Genomic DNA, 15,706 nt, shown 5'->3' with positions numbered 1-15,706 from the left:
CAAACTTTTTTCTCTGCCTGACTCCTCACAGGCCTACTGACCTTTATAAATGACAGCAAATCTCTGTTGAGTGAGAGATGAAGGAGATGAGGAAAACATTAAAATATTTTGTCCTACTTTTTTGGGACTTGTTCAAAATAATCATGGGGCCTATTTGTCACACGAGAGCTTCGTCTCCTCTTTCCCTGCAGCCTCTGACAGGCTCAGAGAAAGAAGCGCAAGGGAAGATGGATGAGCGGTGCTCACGTTCCTCCTCCGTCTCCTTGGCCCTTCCAATTCCGCCTCAGATGAAATATATATACAATATCAAGTCCGTTAAGTGAATGAAACATCTTTAGGGAGAAGGAGAATACCAAGCCCTTTCTCTAGGCTAGAAACAGCTATTAAACCGTCTGTGTCTTTTTCACTTTCAATAGTCCAGTGATAGCCCATCTTTCAATCTGTAAAATGAAAATATGTTTTCCTTTGGAAAAAGAAATGACAGATGATCTAGGCAGGAAGAGGATTGAGAGGAAATGAAAGGGAGAAAACAGAACTTCAGCTGAATAAATACTAACAACTATCCATTGAGCGAAGGGAAAAGATTGACTTTTACAAGACGTTGTTAGGATGAAAGGTTTTACGTTAAATGAAACCATTCACGCCAGTATACAGAGTGGAAAATAATATGATGACATAGGCGCAGGCTGCCTCATTTAGAGTTGAAGGAGACTTTCAAGTTCACTCTGTCACCTGGTGTAAGAATCCCTCCTGTTCTCCTTGATTAAGAGGGCTCTGCTTCAACACCCTGGAACATTCTTTTTTAAGATAGCCCATGCTTTTGTGGGGTATCTTCTTACTTTGATGAATGTAATTTCTATTTGTCAGCTTTAATTGTATGATGTTAAGCTACTCAAGATAAGTTTTGATGCCCATGTGTTTGGTAAGAAATCTTTTCCCTCAGTGTAATCTTCTGTAGGTTAAATATTCTTGGACCTTTCGATTTGGGGGTGGTGATGTTCATTTTAACCTATTATCGGGTTGCACAGTCTCTAGACACTAAATGTTGCATTGCTGGGGGCCTCCCTGATGACCTAAAAGTTCAGTCTCAGCACTATGACCTCTACGGCCTGAGTTCGATCCCCAGCCAAGGAGCTGACCCACATGGCGCAGCAGACCTATCCTGTCTTACCCGGTGCTCCCCTCAGCAGTGTATTTCAGTAGATCTGCCTTTTCTGCTCCCCCTCTCATGCCACCCCCACACCTCTGGCCTCCACCCCAGTTCTTCTATGCCAAAGAAAAATATTGCTATAGCTTCATCATTATTGACTGATTTAAAAATATTATGCCAATGTTCGTAATTTACTTTTGTGTTGTAGCTAATTGCCTAAGATATTACTATTTTCTAAATAGGTACAGCTAATCTGTGTAGAAGTTATGTTTCAGCAAACCACTGTTTTTTGTCTTTTTCTTTGTTCTCTCATGGGTCACTGTGAGTGTTGGTCATTAAACTTCTTAAAATTGGACATGTTGACACATTGGCTTTGGCCAGTAATATAGGAAAAGTGACATTTTTCATTTCTGTGCAGGACCATTTAAGAGCTGTGAGCCTCTTCCTTCCAGCACCTCTCCACTCTCTAGCTGTTCTATTGTAGCGTGTGTTTATAGTCTTGCAATAAAGTCCAGGTACCTTTGAATGAAGAGTGTACACATGTAAGACAACTTCCCTGTAGCAGTTTTTAAGGGAAGAAAATTGGCTTTTCTTTCCTGCAATGTAAGCCATCATCTCAACTGATACAATCAATAAATGAGATCCCACACACAAACTCCTCTTTGGGGTGATCTGTATGAGAGTCAGTTCAACTCAGAACATCACTAACACTATATTAGGGTATACAACTATGTCATCCACAAATACATCCAGTGCAGGTAAGTGCATGCAAGAGCCATTCACTGTTCACGCAAGAGCCATACATTGTTCATGGCAAGACAAGAGTTTGGTGTATGCAAGACTAAGATGTTCTCAAATTCTTAAAGGGGTTGGTGAATCAAGCAGGGATTAAGACATTCTAGAAGAAACTATATGTTAGATGAAGCAAGGTTTGAAACCTAATTCCCAGAGAAAATCTGTGCTGGAGGGGGTATGCTCAGTGAAATAAGTCAAAAGGAGAAAGCTGAATACTGGTATCATCACTTACATGTGAGATACAGAGAAACCAAACAAAGGGTCAAATAAAGACAAACTTAAAAACTAACACTTGAAGGCCGACTACAGACCTGAGGCATCCAGAGAGGGATAGCAAAGTGGAGAGGGAGAGCAGTGGATGATGGTGAAGGACTATGGGTGCTGTGGGTAACTCCACCTGAAGGGGGAGATGTTCTACTTCTAAAACAGCAAAAGACGTGAAAACTAAAGTTACCTCAATAGCAGTTTTTTAAAAAATGCACACACCCTTATGGCCACAAAGACTTTGTATATGTTGCTTCCACCATCTGTAAAATTATGCATCCTAGTCTCATCTTCAATTTGTTAGCTCCTACACATCTTTCAGGTCTCAGGTGAAATACTGTTTCCTCAGGGAAGTTGTCCCTAAAGTCCTAGGCCAAAATTATGCAAATGTTCCTTTTTCCAGATCACTTATCTCAACATGTAGTTATGCTTGAATGTGTGTGATTATTTGATGAAAATCTATCTTTCAATGTCTTGAGAATAGGAACTACGTCTGCTTTTGTTCATTTTTGCCTGGTCCACAATAAAGTAAATAAAAAATTGAATATATGGAAAAAAATAAAAATAAATAAAAAATGCACACAGCACATCAAACTGCTAGATCACACTGTAGGAGTTATAGATCTCTAAGAGGGATTTATGTTTTATATACACATATATGTAGGTATATATAGATAGAACTATCAATAGACAGATCTATAGATCCTTCTTTTTATCAACTCTAATTCTAATCAGAAAGACCAAACATAAAAATATCTCTCCATATGCTTATTGCCTTCAATAAATAAAAACAACTGTAGGTAGCCAAGAACACTAAATGGAAAATACTGTATTTAATGCTTAAATTATGATGCATGAAATTAATTTTGCAATCTAATTCCTTATTTTGTTGTAGTGTTAGGAATAATAAGAGAATAAGTGCTCGTTTGTTTCACATGGGTTGCCCAATCTTATTATTTTCCTATGATCTCAAGTCGTTAAAATATGATTTTAACTTCAGGTAGGTAATCATCAAGTCTGGGAAAAGATGTTTATAATTTAACCAGTAATTAACAATGTGCTATTATTCTTCCTCATTGTTGGGTGTCTGAAGCAAAATAACTCTCCATAGGAAGATACTTAAAAGTGGATTCCCAATTTGAAAAAGCAATTCAATGTTACCTCAATAAAATAATTTTAAAAACCATTTCAGAGGTCAATAATTGACAGCATTGTGAGGATGATGTGCTTTCAATTGACTATGTTAAGAAAAAAGATCATTTTGTTTTTTTTTTTAAGATTTATTTATATAAAAGCTGGGGTACAGGCCAGAGGTGCGGGAGGGTGAGAGCATTCACCAGAGTCAGAGTGAGGAGCAGAACAGGCAGACTGACCGAAGACAGGGGAGGAGTAGGCAAGGCAAGAGAGGTCTGTGGTGCCATGTGGGTTACTCCCTGGCCAGCCGGGATCAAACCGGCGCTGCAGAGGCTGTGGACAGCTTCACAGCATTGCGCTCAACTGGCTGCACCAAATATCATCTAGTTTAATTCTTTGTTACTAATGAGGTAGCATGCAAGCCCACTCAAATACATGGATCCCTGGTCACATTTCATCTGTAACTATTCATGAAATGTTATTTTGCTGTATCTATTTACTGTCTGCAGCATTTCATGTGTTTAATACATGCTTTACACTAGGAAAGAGCATGGAATTTGAAATCAGACAATCAGCTGACTTGTCTCCTAGTTCACATTTAGTTTTTTCAACCCTAGGGCAGCACAGGAGTACATGCAAGAGTATGTAAGTATGGAGAGATATATATATACACACACACACGTATATATATATGTATCATCTATGCAATTACGCCAAATAATTATAATTAAAAATAATATTGAATCATGGGTTTAGATATGTAGGTATATGCATGCATACATATATGCGTATACACACATTTATTTAGAAAGTGACTTATCCTCTGAGACCTGACAGAACCACAGCCACGACCTGGGCACACATCAGCCCCTCAAGTCTCTCTTCCTAATATTCAGACTTGTGGAGCTAGCTGCAAAGACTCAAACAGGAAGGAGAGCTTTCTCATGGAAGGAGCAGAACCTGCAAATCACATTTGCTGGAGCTCATGACCCCTCACCAAGGCTCATGTGAGTCCACTGGGGAGTCAGGCAGCCTGGTGGGGTCACAGAAGACCTCTGGAGGCAGAGGGCCCTGCAGATTCATTCCCTCAGCCCCTGGCTGACACAAACAGAACCAACTCTATCTTCATAAAGAAGTCACCCCAAGGAAGAAGCCAGTGGGTAGCATGGGGTTTGGCCTCCTCAGGGACAGGGAGCCAGATTTCTGTGATGCCAGACTAAGCCCACCTTGAGACAAGTTTAACCTTCATCACCTCTATAAAGTCCCGGCTGCACAGCCACAGTGCTGTATATGTCACTGTATATGACTTTTGCAGGGACACAAACACATAGTCCAAACAGCAAGTTAATTGATTGCTGTAAAGCTAACTTGCTTCACTTATAAAACCATCACTAAAGTACTAATAAGATGACTTTTGAGAAGTTCATAGGATAGAGAATGGTACCTTATTTTTGTAAGTTTTGTTACCTTTATTGCAAAACTTTCATAGGATATTTCCCTTTTAACCTGTTCATTTATGTTGAAGTAAATATTTTGTTTCAGTGTTTGTTTTGTTTTAGACATTATATGATTAGATATTTTTTTCCTCTATCAGAGATTGGATCCACGTGTCATTTTACTGAAAGTCATTTAATTTTTACATGTAGCTGTCTACTAGTTAGGACATTTATTTAGGTATATATAACATGATGGAAGAATTTTATTCCTAAATTGCTAATTTTCCAGAATAATTATCTAGTATCAGTATGGGAGGATGACATAAATATAACCAAAATTATCACTGACAGCCCAATGGATAAAGTAGAAAGAAAATTGAGTAAAGCAAGCTTATTATAAATAAAGCAAGTATACCTTATTACTCACCTTGACATTGGATCTAAGTAAATATTTCATGTATGTTAAATAGCAAAATATAAGCCAATCCCTAGAGACTGAGGTGGGAGAGGGGCGAGGGAACAGAATAAATAACAATAACCGCAAATCAAAGAAAATAAAGTGAAATATTTTGTTATTTTAAAAAAGTTATTGGTATTTTGTAAAAACACTTCCAATAAAAAGTATGCTAATATTGTTAAAAATCAAGACTTCCACCAAAAAATACAAGCATAAAATCAAAGAATTTAAGCAAAATATGAATTACATTAGAATTTGAAATACAAAAATGGATACATGCATGAGTTTCACTCTAAAACTTTCGCTGTGATCTACAATTGAAAAGACATTAAAGCAAATAGATGAATCTCGGCTGTTCTGCGCAGGACAACAATGCAAGTGCAAGCAGTTTAAAACAGATGGACGATGATAATTTGACAGGACTCCCAGTGGACAATTTAAAAAGCAGAAAGAGGTAACAATGACTAGGATGGATTTAAGTACCTTAAGTGTACAAAAATTCATATAATAATTGAAATCAAAAAATCTGTATCATTGGACACCACTTCATCTACTCAGCACGGTGAAGTATTTATTTTCCCTATCCCTTATATATTCATGCAAAGTACAAAATAGGCCAAAGCAGTAAATTTCTTTTTGTGTAGAATTCCAGTAACAGAGATAAAGGAATATAGAATCAGGATATTTCCACTTGAAAATAACAGGTATATGTGTGCTAACCCCTTAATAATGACGCTAGCATGATCTTAATAATGTAATGCTAAAACATTACACTGTAATCCATATAAATTCTTCCCTAAACACCAAGCATATAGGTCTAACTATGAATTTACAGTAAATACTGAGACAAGAGAAGCAAAATAAACAACAAATTAACAACTCCACCAGCCAACGCCAGCAAATTCAGAAGCATCTCTGATGTAATCTAGCTGGTCTAAAGGAGTTGGATTTTAGATGATATAAGGAACTACTATGCTTCTCAAAGATTCAGAACGCCAGGGGAGTTATGTCAAGTAAAAATGCCTGATTCATCTATAACATATTTTTTTGATTAATGCAGTAAACAAGTGAATAAATAGATGCACACATATATAAAATGGGAAGGAAATAAATATGAGGAAGTATTAGCAAAGTTGAAAATTGTTGAAGCAAGATGTGTTTGTTACATATTTTTCTTTAGTTTCTGTGCATTTGAAATTTTCCTTAATAAAAACTTAAAGCGAAGTCATCACAAAAAAAAAAATCAACAACATGTGGCAGCTGAATGTACAAGGAGAAATCAGGTGAGAGATGTTAGTCAATAAAGAAAGCAGAACTAGGCAGAGAAATAGAGAGATTGGCTGATTCCAAAAGTTCTAATTCTCATCTTTATAACATGACAACAAATCCTTCTCTTTGAAAGGTAAGCTAGTGATCTTTCAACTAAACAAATGTAATTAAACTATTTCAAAAAGCCAAAAATGAGTGTTGGTAAACAATGACTCGAAGTTTCACTGATATCACTAATTAGGATTAAAATTAACCTTTACTTATTGAATATTGTGAAAAATTCAAAAACATTGGATTTCCTTGTGTATTATGTATTATCTGTATCATTTCTGTATTATATAATTTTTATAGTTATACATATTATGTTTATATTATTTATCATATGGGTTGCCTTATGATATACATATACAACACCCTATAAATTAAAACTTATTTTGTGTAACTCCAATAAGAAGAAACATAAACCCTTTGTCTATCTGATGGCTAAGGGAACATTCCCTCTTTTGTAGGTAACATAGCCAAGAGCTCACTGTTATACCGGCGCCACAGAAGGGCTTCCAAACTCTAACACACCTTTGAAAAATAGTCTTTTCCTGAACCCAAAGCAAACTCAGCTGCAAAAGCACATAGTGTTGATTGTTCCTGATGGTTTCTGGTTCAAGCCTATGATCCCCCCAGCGCTGTCTCCACTGGGGTTCTGCCTTGCATGGCTCTGTCATTTGATTTGGGCACCCTATGCTGGATGATGCCTTTGAATAAAAGTGTAGAGTTCTTAATAACCATTTTGTATTCTGCTTACCTGTCTGCATTCATAGTGTTGTTTATGTTTCAAATTTATCTGGGCATTGTTTATATGCTTGTCAGAAATTTGATGCTACAGAAAGGTGTTTTTATTTCTTCTTTGCCATTTTTAATAGTTTCCAATGGGATGGTTAGTCTGAATAATCTCAAACTAGCTCTCAATTACCAGAAACTGGAACACTCAATTTTCAAATATTTAGCAAGTACATATACATTAAGCCATGGGTCCAAATGAGGTAACTATTTAGATATGGTGAGTGATTAAATGTTTGAAAACAAATCTCGAAAATGTAAAAAAGTTGGGCAAACAAATCCATGAAATAATGAATAGAGTAAATATTCAGCCATGCAACCAGAGAAGAATAATATCAGAGAGAATAAAGGAAGATCATGGTATGTGAATGGGAAACTATCCAGTGCTAAAGGTAGCACAAACTGTAAGGAATGTAAAATCAGAAAAATAATCACTGGACTTATCCTGGTAAATGCATTAGTGATTTCAGCACTTTCAAAGGAGTGGAGGACACAGACACCGGATCGGCACTACAGAGTGGGGGAAGTCCTGTGAGTTCTCAGTATATATTCAAGAAGCTTTCATGAAAAGGGAAGAAGAGAGAGGACCAAGAAGCCTGGAGTTGGCTTTTGAAGGCTTGTTGTCTATTGAGGGGTACTCAAGAATGAACAGGGTTTGGAAATAAACCACTAGGAGAAATGTGGCTAAAAACACATGAACACAAGAGATGTAGTGGGGGAATTTTATTCAAGGCAAGTGATTGAGACCCACGTAAAATTACTTTATCCTTCACTGTACAATCACCCCATCACCGAACCCACCAGACCTCTTCCCCTGTCCTCCTAGACACCACTAATTTTATCTTATAGCCTAAGATGCTTATTTTTGTTTTGTCTCATTGACTTTTTTTTTCCTTTATGTACCACATACATGAATTCATATGTTGCTCTGTTTCTGACTTACTTCACCAAGCATTATACTCTCTAGGTCCATGCAATTAGACCTTTCATTGTGAACAAAATGGAGTATACACGAATATTGATTTATAAAAATGTACACCTGAAGTTAATTTTAAAAAAATTTAATTACTTCATTAAAACATTTCGGAAAAAGAAACTTTACACTTTAAGGTGCTGAATCTAAGGGCTCCGATCACATCATCAGACACCAAGCCTCCACTTCTGGCTAAAAGTGCTCCCCAATAGTGACAAAGGGGGCTGGTGACAAGGCACCAAGTTTACCAACTTTACAGCTTTGCGTTTCTATAAACATCTCATCAGAAGAGTCTCAGAGAAGACGATAGTTCCAGGAACCAAGTAGGCCAGTGTACAATCCTAAACTACTTTAAGCTTGGCCAGGGAGAGGAGAGGCCTTAATTAATAATGTTACAGCATATAGACTACATCTGTAAGATGTAGGCTTAACCTAATCTGAAAGATAAGACAGGAGCAAGGACCTTACGCTGGCAAAGACTCAAATGGTGATGAGAGGATGGAAAAATGGCAAAAACTCTTCTAAAAAACAGGCTGAGATAGATGCCAAAGGAAACATTGGAGAATTCGCCTTCTCGTCTTCAATGAAGGCTCCATTATAGTTGACGGGGATGGGACAGAGGATCTTAAAAAATAACAAACAACTTGTTTTTGGAAAGAGCTTAAAAATATTTAAAGGTAAAATTTCAACATCCTGAACCCTTGCAGGAGAAATTCCCATTCAATACAGCAATCTACACAATGACTCAAGGCAGTGTGTGCAGCGAACCGACCTATAAAAACACAGAGGTAGAAATCAGGGCAGACGGGAACCACCTCAGGTAGTTTCCAAGAAAAAGAGTAAAAAGCAGACAAACAACTCTGTATCATAGGCTCCACATGTAGGAAGCTTGGAAGTCACCACTGGATCCAAACAACAAGCAACAAGCAAAAGTAATCACAACTCACTCGTATTGGCCAGAAGAGAGAGGAGGAACATAGGCAAAGGCTGCCCCAGAGTTAGAGACAAAAAAAAGCGAGATTTGAGACTTACCGGAGCAGGGATAGAAGCTGAAACCACGCCATGGCGAGCAGCACCAGGTAGGAAAACCCCAACTGCTACTGACAGTTGCTGGAGGCTCATTGCAGGCAGCGCTGAGGGTTCTCAGCTCCTGGGGGTGCTGTTACAGGAGGCCCCCAGCGATATTGTGAGATCTGCTCACATTCTCAACCCGAGTCCTGCAGTAAATAGCAGGGAGAAGGGGGGAAAGAACCCTCTGGGAATATTCCAGAGCATTTTATCCTCAACAAGACCTGCCCTCAGCAGAAACTAATTAACCAGAGTGGAACCTGCTGGGTGTTATCAGAGCCTGACTGGCCTGGAGGAGGGGACATAACCAAACTCAGCTGGCTCTAATCCCCATGCAGAAGGCAGCAAAGCCCCTACTCCAGCCCCCTGTAGCCAAACTGCCCCATGTAAGTGGAGAAAGAGAAAATGAGAAGCACTTGTGGAGCTCCTAGTGCAAGGGCCACAGTTTGCTAAAAGACTGATTCTTAAACGTAGAACTCTAGAGTGGTCACCCTCCCCTTTCACCACATTACTAAAGGTGTATCTATACCATTTATTTTTACCTGATATGTCATATCTGATAAGCAGAATGATCACAGAGCACAGTGAGGGTGATGAAGGGATAAGGCTTGTTTACCCTCTTGCCATTAGCATCTGTGCCGACACCTGTGGTCCTGCACACACACCCAGCTACAGATCCCAGAGGGGACAGGGCTAGGAATTAGGATTATTCTGTTTTTAAAAAGTATCAACAATACACAGAAAGTAGGGTAGTGTTATTTGAAAGTGAACTTGGATTAATGGTAAATGAACATTGCAAACTCCAGGGCGAGCACCAAAACAGAGTAAAATAGTATAACTGATATGCTCAAAAAAAAAAAAAAAAAAAAAAGGAGAGAGAATGGACTAATATAAAAAATGCTTAGTTAAAACCACAAAGGCAGCTAAAGAGTGGAGGACAAAAGCATAAGCATGGAACAAGGGCAACAAATAGAAACAATATGGTAGATATTAATCCAACTATACTAACAATTACCTTGAACAGCAATGGTCTAGTTGCATCAATTAAAAAACAGCAACTGTCAGTAGATCAAAGTACACAATTCCACTGTATGTTGTCTACAAGAAGCCCACTTTAAATATAAAAATACATGTAGAATAAAAAAAAGAATATAGAGAAATCATGCTATCACTAATGAAAAGAAAGCAGAAATAGTTGCATTAATTTCAGACAAAGCAGACATTGAATTAAGGAAAGTTATCAACTATTAAGGACATGTGTAATAATTAAGGGTTCAGTTCTCTATGAGGAACACAACAATCATAAAAGTGCATGTGTCTGGCAACTGTGTGAGGTGGAAAGTGATAGAACTACCAGGAGGAATAGATGAATCCACTATCGTAGTTGGAGTCTTTAACCTCCTTGTAGTAGAAATGGACAGATCCAACAGGCAGAAATCAGTAAGTACACAGCTGAATACAGTAACACTGTCAATCAAGTAAATGCAATAAAAACAATTGATAGCAGACACAACTTCATCCAACAGTTGAATACACACACTTTTCAGGCTCACATGAAATATTCACAAGATGTACCAGATTCTAGGACAAAAAGCACACCTTAGGAAATTAAAAGAATAAAAACCATGCAAAGATTGCTCTCAGTCCACAATGGAATTAAATGATATACCTTTAAATAATGCATGGATCAAAAAATAAATTTCAGGAGAAATTTAAAAATATTCCACCTAGATGAAAATGCAAGCATCTTATCAAAAAATGGGGGAGGTAATGAAAACAGGGCATTAAGCATTGAATAGTTTAAAATAAATATTTCAAATCAATATTCTAAGCTTCCACCTTAGGAAAATGAAAAAAAATAGAATTGCAAACTAAAACCAAATTTAACAGGAGAAAAGAAATTTTAAAAATTGGAGCAAAAATCAGATTCCCTATTAAAAAGAAGAAATCATTTTATAAAAGCAATTTTAATGATGGAAAATGAATTTCATAGAACAAAAGGACCATATCATAAAGGTAATCACTCGCAAAGAGATTTGACAGCTAATAAGACAAAAACTTTTAAAAATTTAAATGAACTTGCAACCCATTTCATGGGTACTCGTATTTACACATTCAACACATGTTTTCTGAATAGCCACTACATTCTAGGTACTCCTTTGACCCTCACACACCCTTTTTTTTAAGTGATAAAAAATTTTAAAACTCCTGATTAACTTAGTGCAGCTATGTATTGACCAAAACACATTCATTCTACACCCCATCATAAGAAACAATTGGAATTCTTGTCTCTTTAACAATTCAACTTCAATTTAAGAATCTCTGAACAATGTCTTTGTCCTTCTGCCTTTTTGCAATTATTCCAAGAACCATCTATCTGTGGATCGAAATTTATAATTAACCCCCATAAACAAATCCTGCATTTTTGTTTCATGGAGGAAAGGAAGAACTAAGGGAAAAGGAGCAAAGTATTGAAATCCTTTGTTTTCCCAGCCTCCTCCCTACATGTTTGACTTCATAATTGGTCCCCTTCACAGATTGGAATTGGATTCTAATTATAGGCCTGGAGATAATGAGGAGTGATGGGGAAGGGACATGAGGAAAATTAACTTCCTCTTGAACAGCAAACTCTGCTGACAGGGCACTAACAGTGTCTTTCTATCAAGAGGAGAGGCGACTGTGACTCAGGTAGGGAAGTCTTAGTGGGACAATTATGTTATTCCAGGACAATTCCACATTATCACACAAAGGCCTCATAGTCTCTCAAACCTAACCTTTCTGTAATTCCTCACCATTCCATCTCTCCTAAAACTTAAAAAAAGAATCAGAAAGTCTGACACCCAGTCCATGTGCCTCCTGGAAAGCAATGAATGTTTATTTTTTCCTCCCATTCCTGTTCCAACACCAATAAGGTAAGTGTCCTCTCAACACATCCTCTTTGTTTAGAGGAGGCATATAGACTAAAACTCTTTTCACTGTGTATTAACTATTGTATTTTTATAATCTAACTATCTTTGCATCAATGATATTTTGTCTTAATAATGGTATTTTCCTAGTATTTTTGTTATTTTAGTTTCAAGTTGCATTTACAATTTAAACTTAATTCTTAATAAATATTCTTTTTTTAGATTAAATCTCTGCAATCACTGGAACCAAGAATCTAATAAAGGAGAGTTATAATGAGTTGGCACATCAAAGCCTTCAGCATCTATATGCAACAAGAATACGATTATAATGTATGCCATCAAATGGCAAGATAATCGTAGGAAAATCAGCCATAGTCCAGCACACAACCTGTCAAAAACCCAAAAATATATTTCCCAGTAGCAATGTAAAATTCCCACACATGAATCCAACACAGTATTTAAAGCTTCTTATGAGAAAAATTATAAATACATTATTGAAATCTACAAAAGAATTTTAATAAATGGAAGCAACTAGATATTTATTTTCCCAAGTTATTCTATTCCTTGAAATCTTTACCAATGGCATTTTTTTAAAACTAAGACAATTATAAGAGCCCCCAGGAAAACAAAATGTACAAAGATATCTAAGAAAATTATGAGTAAGAACAGACAGGTTTTCAGCTAGCCAAATAACAAAATTAATTGGAAAATCCTATTATTAAGATGAAATATCATTGGTGCAAAAATTGATAAATAGATTAGAAAAATACAACAGTTAGTACACAGAGTAACCCAGGCATATGTGGAAATTTGTATATGACATCCATGGTTTGAAATAGATGGGAAAGCTGAACTACTCAATGTATTCAGAGAGGGATATTGGCTACACTCACTGCACTAAAAAGAAAACACTCCCAGTGCCAAAAAGCAAATTGTAAAAAAATTCTAAAAGCATAAAACATATATTGAATAGTATTATTACAAGCTACATTTCCATTTTGGAGGACTATCCAGCGGTTACCAAAAAATCAAGGTGGGGCCTCCTGGGTGGCGCAAGGGTTAAAGTCTCAGCTCTATGAGGCTATCATGAGTTCGATCCCCAGCAAGGGAAATGACCCACATGGCACAGTAGACCTCTCCTGTCTCCCCACTGCTCCCCTCAGCAGCGTATTTCAGTATATCTGCCTGTTCTGCTCCCCACTCTGTCTCTGGGGAATCCTCTCACCCCCCCACACCTCTGGCATGCACCCCAGTTCTTGTATGCATAAATAAATAAATAAAAATCTTTTAAAAAAAATCAAGGTAAACTTCTTTGCAAGGACCCAGTGAGAATATAGGCTGACAAAGCTTCTACTTAAAACCATATGAAGGTTACTCAAAATGTTAGTACCATATGATTCAGAAAGTTCTACTTCTTTGTATTGATCCAAAGAGTGCAAAATCACTAATTCAAAGGAACACTGCATCCCTATGTTCACAGCAGCACTATTTACAGGGGCCAAGTTACAGAAGCAACCTAAGTGGCAAAAAATAGATAAGTGAATTAAGGAGATGTGATCCATATGCACAATGGAATACTATTCAGCCAAAAATAAATAAATGAAAGGATGAAATCCAGCCGTTCAAGACAATGTGGATGGAGCCGGAGGGAATTGTTCTAAGTGAAATAAGTCAGAAGGTGAAAGACAAATCAGAACTCAGATCATCAATCCTATTGTCATCAAGGAGGAGGTTCACAATTCTTTACATAGGATGCTAGGAGGACAGAGACAGTGCATGTAATTTAGATAGTAAAGCCATTCCATGGATTAGCAAAGGTGACATATTAAAAAAAAAAAAACAGGGTTACAGGGAGCAATAAATATCTAGATTGCATTTATATGAAATTGAAATCTATATTATTTTTCATTTAAACAGCAATGATCAATAAAACTTGGAATAACTGGTTGTTTTTGATATTTTCTTCAGCTGCAAACAAAAGTTTAATCAAAACAAATAAAATATCCTTGAAAGGTAACTCAATATTCTTCTTAGAATTCATTTGGCAAATATCTAACTTGAGAAATTTGCGGGTACTAACTTGAATAAATCTCAGTTAAAGTCCTTGATGGAGAATAAAGAACTGAGGTGTCCTTTCTAAGTCACTTTTATGTCTAGCCCCAAACTTTAAGTACAAGCTAAGAGTTCATACCAATGATTAACCCAGGAACAAAACTCCTCTACAATATTAATTGATCTAATAAAATATTCTTCCTTAGGCTACTTTTCATGCATTCATTTTATTATCAAGTAGGCAACCAGTCACCAGAGTTATAATTCTTTTTTTGTACCATATTTTAAGATGAAGTAATAGATCGTATGATGAGTTAGCCCTTTATAACATTGCTCCAGAGAAACTAAAAAAAAAAAAAAAAAGTTATGACTTAAATCATAGAAGGTATGAAGGTGAGATTCTAATTCATGATATTGTGCCATGAACTTTAGAGGCAGGTAGTCTGTCTATCCACACCTTTCCTCCTGCACTGGCTTCTCATAGACTCCCCTCGCCTTAATTATATTCTTTATATTTAAGCACACCTTTATAATTTGTTCAAATGAAAGAGTTGCCATTTTAGATGCAGAAAGCACTGCCCAACGTAACATAATTTTGCAAATGACAAAAATATTGTGCTTGCAAAACTGATATTTATATAATTATATGGTTCCCTATAATGTGGGTTAAAGTGGCTTTGTCACTTTCCCTGCTGTAAGACACTTTCATTGTCAGATTTGAAATCTCAAGTCATGATACATTTAACATGTTCTATGCAAAAAAGAAAAAAAAAAATCCCTGAAAGTATCAAAGTCTAGGCTGCTATCTGGAGAAGAAACAGTGTGTGTGTGTGTTTTTCCTCATTACACAGAGTCCATTACAACCCCAGGCAAAGCTCAGAGTACTCACTCTCTAGTCTAACACACTGGATTTGCTTTTTCCATCCTCCATGGTCCCCTCCAATGAATGAAAGGGATTTACAATTAGTTACCTTTTGGCAAGCCCATGGCAATGTTATTTTTAAATTACATTTTCTAATAAACTCCTGAACTAAAGAATGGTTTGCTAACATACCTCTAAGCAAAGGCCTAGATATTGCTCTTGAAATAGATATTCCCATGCATCTTCAGAATCTTCATGACTGATCTCCCTGTAGGAATGACTAGATTCTAATTCTTCAGCTCTGGATGAATATGGCCCACTAGAAGAGCTGAAATAAATGAAATGTATTAATTTGGGAGACACCTTCTCTGAAAACTCAGACTTGTTCCAAAACATAACAGGTCTCTGAAGGAAGTGAAAACCACTCAACTATTCGATCATCTGCTCTGTGACCTTGTAGACCAGACAGGGCAGGGATTAAGTTCCACTAAGCATTTGGATTTTCT

The 15,706-nt window shown here is 36.9% G+C and overlaps 1 long non-coding RNA gene across 1 annotated transcript in view; it reads right to left on the bottom strand.

The window, feature by feature from the left end:
- Positions 1-9,529, bottom strand: part of LOC129145369 (uncharacterized) — a 125,372-nt gene extending 115,843 nt beyond the window's left edge. Inside the window, exon 1 of the long non-coding RNA XR_008550895.1 lies at positions 9,345-9,529. This is a non-coding gene — a long non-coding RNA (uncharacterized LOC129145369). The remainder of the gene's footprint in view (positions 1-9,344) is intronic.
- Positions 9,530-15,706: the final 6,177 nt, after the last annotated feature.

This window comes from Talpa occidentalis, unplaced genomic scaffold (genome assembly GCF_014898055.3).
Source record: "Talpa occidentalis isolate TD23 unplaced genomic scaffold, MPIMG_talOcc4v2.1, whole genome shotgun sequence".
Classification (NCBI taxonomy): Eukaryota; Metazoa; Chordata; class Mammalia; order Eulipotyphla; family Talpidae; genus Talpa; species Talpa occidentalis.
This window is presented reverse-complemented; position numbering and strand designations above follow the sequence as displayed.